At 50.9% G+C, this 5000-nt stretch overlaps 1 protein-coding gene across 2 annotated transcripts in view; it reads left to right on the top strand.

Annotated features, from left to right (window-relative positions):
- rgs11 (regulator of G protein signaling 11) overlaps nucleotides 1-5000 on the top strand; it is a 79736-nt gene that overhangs the window by 23881 nt on the left and 50855 nt on the right. The window lies entirely within an intron of this gene.

Below are 5000 nucleotides of genomic sequence, written 5' to 3'. Positions count from 1 at the left end.
AGGGTTATACCACACCTTGACCAGTAGGGTTACACCACACCTTGACCAGTAGGGTTATACCACACCTTGACCAGTAGGGTTACACCACACCTTGACCAGTAGGGTTACACCACACCTTGACCAGTAGGGTTACACCACACCTTGACCAGTAGGGTTATACCACACCTTGACCAGTAGGGTTACACCACACCTTGACCAGTAGGGTCGTACCACACCTTGACCAGTAGGGTTATACTACACCTTGACCAGTAGGGTTATACCACACCTTGACCAGTAGGGTTACACCACACCTTGACCAGTAGGGTTACACCACACCTTGACCAGTAGGGTTATACCACACCTTGACCAGTAGGGTCGTACCACACCTTGACCAGTAGGGTTATACCACACCTTGACCAGTAGGGTCGTACCACACCTTGACCAGTAGGGTCGTACCACACCTTGACCAGTAGGGTTACACCACACCTTGACCAGTAGGGTTATACCACACCTTGACCAGTAGGGTTACACCACACCTTGACCAGTAGGGTCGTACCACACCTTGACCAGTAGGGTTATACCACACCTTGACCAGTAGGGTTATACCACACCTTGACCAGTAGGGTTACACCACACCTTGACCAGTAGGGTTACACCACACCTTGACCAGTAGGGTTATACCACACCTTGACCAGTAGGGTCGTACCACACCTTGACCAGTAGGGTTATACCACACCTTGACCAGTAGGGTCGTACCACACCTTGACCAGTAGGGTCGTACCACACCTTGACCAGTAGGGTTACACCACACCTTGACCAGTAGGGTTACACCACACCTTGACCAGTAGGGTTATACCACACCTTGACCAGTAGGGTTACACCACACCTTGACCAGTAGGGTTACACCACACCTTGACCAGTAGGGTTATACCACACCTTGACCAGTAGGGTTATACCACACCTTGACCAGTAGGGTTATACCACACCTTGACCAGTAGGGTTACACCACACCTTGACCAGTAGGGTTATACCACACCTTGACCAGTAGGGTCGTACCACACCTTGACCAGTAGGGTTACACCACACCTTGACCAGTAGGGTCGTACCACACCTTGACCAGTAGGGTTATACCACACCTTGACCAGTAGGGTTATACCACACCTTGACCAGTAGGGTTATACCACACCTTGACCAGTAGGGTCGTACCACACCTTGACCAGTAGGGTTATACCACACCTTGACCAGTAGGGTCGTACCACACCTTGACCAGTAGGGTTATACCACACCTTGACCAGTAGGGTCGTACCACACCTTGACCAGTAGGGTTACACCACACCTTGACCAGTAGGGTCGTACCACACCTTGACCAGTAGGGTTATACCACACCTTGACCAGTAGGGTTATACCACACCTTGACCAGTAGGGTCGTACCACACCTTGACCAGTAGGGTTACACCACACCTTGACCAGTAGGGTCGTACCACACCTTGACCAGTAGGGTTACACCACACCTTGACCAGTAGGGTTACACCACACCTTGACCAGTAGGGTTATACCACACCTTGACCAGTAGGGTTATACCACACCTTGACCAGTAGGGTTATACCACACCTTGACCAGTAGGGTTATACCACACCTTGACCAGTAGGGTTATACCACACCTTGACCAGTAGGGTTACACCACACCTTGACCAGTAGGGTTATACCACACCTTGACCAGTAGGGTTACACCACACCTTGACCAGTAGGGTTACACCACACCTTGACCAGTAGGGTTATACCACACCTTGACCAGTAGGGTCGTACCACACCTTGACCAGTAGGGTTACACCACACCTTGACCAGTAGGGTTACACCACACCTTGACCAGTAGGGTTACACCACACCTTGACCAGTAGGGTTACACCACACCTTGACCAGTAGGGTTATACCACACCTTGACCAGTAGGGTTATACCACACCTTGACCAGTAGGGTTACACCACACCTTGACCAGTAGGGTCGTACCACACCTTGACCAGTAGGGTTATACCACACCTTGACCAGTAGGGTTATACCACACCTTGATCAGTAGGGTTACACCACACCTTGACCAGTAGGGTTATACCACACCTTGACCAGTAGGGTCGTACCACACCTTGACCAGTAGGGTTACACCACACCTTGACCAGTAGGGTCGTACCACACCTTGACCAGTAGGGTTATACCACACCTTGACCAGTAGGGTTACACCACACCTTGACCAGTAGGGTTACACCACACCTTGACCAGTAGGGTTATACCACACCTTGACCAGTAGGGTTATACCACACCTTGACCAGTAGGGTTACACCACACCTTGACCAGTAGGGTTACACCACACCTTGACCAGTAGGGTTACACCACACCTTGACCAGTAGGGTTACACCACACCTTGACCAGTAGGGTTATACCACACCTTGACCAGTAGGGTTATACCACACCTTGACCAGTAGGGTTATACCACACCTTGACCAGTAGGGTTATACCACACCTTGACCAGTAGGGTTACACCACACCTTGACCAGTAGGGTTACACCACACCTTGACCAGTAGGGTTACACCACACCTTGACCAGTAGGGTTATACCACACCTTGACCAGTAGGGTTACACCACACCTTGACCAGTAGGGTCGTACCACACCTTGACCAGTAGGGTTATACCACACCTTGACCAGTAGGGTTATACCACACCTTGACCAGTAGGGTTATACCACACCTTGACCAGTAGGGTTATACCACACCTTGACCAGTAGGGTTATACCACACCTTGACCAGTAGGGTTATACCACACCTTGACCAGTAGGGTTACACCACACCTTGACCAGTAGGGTTATACCACACCTTGACCAGTAGGGTTACACCACACCTTGACCAGTAGGGTTACACCACACCTTGACCAGTAGGGTTATACCACACCTTGACCAGTAGGGTTATACCACACCTTGACCAGTAGGGTTACACCACACCTTGACCAGTAGGGTTATACCACACCTTGACCAGTAGGGTCGTACCACACCTTGACCAGTAGGGTTACACCACACCTTGACCAGTAGGGTCGTACCACACCTTGACCAGTAGGGTTATACCACACCTTGACCAGTAGGGTTACACCACACCTTGACCAGTAGGGTTACACCACACCTTGACCAGTAGGGTTATACCACACCTTGACCAGTAGGGTTATACCACACCTTGACCAGTAGGGTTATACCACACCTGTGGGCTATACTCGGCCTTGTCTCAGGATTGTAAGTTGGTGGTTGAGGATATCCCTCTAGTGGTGCGGGGGCTGTGCTTTGGCAGAGTGGGTGGGGTTATATCCTTCCTGTTTGGCCCTGTCCGGGGGTTTCTTCGGATGGGGCCACAGTGTCTCCGGACCGCTCCTGTCTCAGCCTCCAGTATTTATGCTGCAGTAGTTTATGTCGTGGGGGCTGGGGTTAGTTGGTTATACCTGGAGTACTTCTCCTGTCTTATCCAGTGTCCTGTGAGAATTTAAGTATGCTCTCTCTAATTCTCTCGTTCTCTCTTTCTCTCTGAGAACCTGAGCCCTAGGACCATACGTCAGGACTACCGGGCATGCTGACACCTTGCTGTCCCCAGTCCGCCTGGCCTTGCTGCTATTCCAGTTTCAACTGTTCTGCCTGCGGTTATGGAACCCCTACCTGTCCCAGACCTGCTGTTTTCAACTCTTAATGATCGGCTATGAAAAGCCAACTGAGATTTATTCCTGATTATTATTTGACCATGCTTGTCACTTATGAACATTTTTGAACATCTTAGCATGGTTCTGTTATAATCTCCACCCGGCACAGCCAGAAGAGGACTGGCCACCCCTCATAGCCTGGTTCCTCTCTAGGTTTCTTCCTAGGTTTTGGCCTTTCTAGGGAGTTTTTCCTAGCCACCGTGCTTCTACACCTGCATTACTAGCTGTTTGGGGTTTTAGGCTGGGTTTCTGTACAGCACTTCGAGATATCAGCTGATGTACGAAGGGCTATATAAAATAAAATTGATTGATTGATTGATTGGTTACACCACACCTTGACCAGTAGGGTTATACCACACATTTGAATTGACGTCATTTAGCAGACGCTCTTATCCAGAGCGACTTACAAATTGGAGCATTCACCTTATAGCCAGTGGGATAACCACTTTACAATATATATACTATTTTTTTGGGGGAGGGGGGTAAGGGGGGTAGAAGGATTACTTTATCCTATCCCAGGTATTCCTTAAAGAGGTAGGGTTTTAGGTGTCTCCGGAAGGTGGTGAGTGACTCCGCTGTCCTGGCGTCGTGAGGGAGCTTGTTCCACCATTGGGGTGCCAGAGCAGCGAACAGTTTTGACTGGGCTGAGCGGGAACTGTGCTTCCGTAGAGGTAGGGGGGTTAGCAGGCCAGAGGTGGATGAACGCAATGCCCTCGTTTGGGTGTAGCGACTGATCAGAGCCTGAAGGTACGGAGGTGCCGTTCCCCTCACAGCTCCGTAGGCAAGCACCATGGTCTTGTAGCAGATGCGAGCTTCAACTGGAAGCCAGTGAAGTGTGCAGAGGAGCGGGGTGACGTGAGAGCCCAGCCAACAGCGAGTTGCAGTAATCCAGACGGGAGATGACAAGTGCCTGGATTAGGACCTGTGCCGCTTCCTGTGTAAGGCAGGGTCGTACTCTGCGAATATTGTAGAGCATGAACCTACAGGATCGGGTCACCGCCTTGATGTTAGCGGAGAACGACAGGGTGTTGTCCAGGGTCACGCCAAGGCTCTTTGCACTCTGGGAGGACACAACGGAGATGTCAACCGTGATGGCGAGATCATGGAACTGGCAGTCCTTTCCCGGGAGGAAGAGCAGCTCCGTCTTGCCGAGGTTCAGCTTGAGGTGGTGATCCGTCATCCATACTGATATGTCTGCCAGACATGCAGAGATGCGATTCGCCACCTGGTTATCAGAAGGGGGAAAGGAGAAGATTAGTTGTGTGTCGTCTGCGTAGCAATGATAGGAGAGGCCATGT

This window comes from Coregonus clupeaformis, unplaced genomic scaffold (genome assembly GCF_020615455.1).
Source record: "Coregonus clupeaformis isolate EN_2021a unplaced genomic scaffold, ASM2061545v1 scaf1079, whole genome shotgun sequence".
NCBI classification, from domain to species: domain Eukaryota; kingdom Metazoa; phylum Chordata; class Actinopteri; order Salmoniformes; family Salmonidae; genus Coregonus; species Coregonus clupeaformis.
The sequence above is the reverse complement of the archived record's forward strand: the minus strand, read 5'-3'. Positions and strand labels throughout refer to the sequence as shown.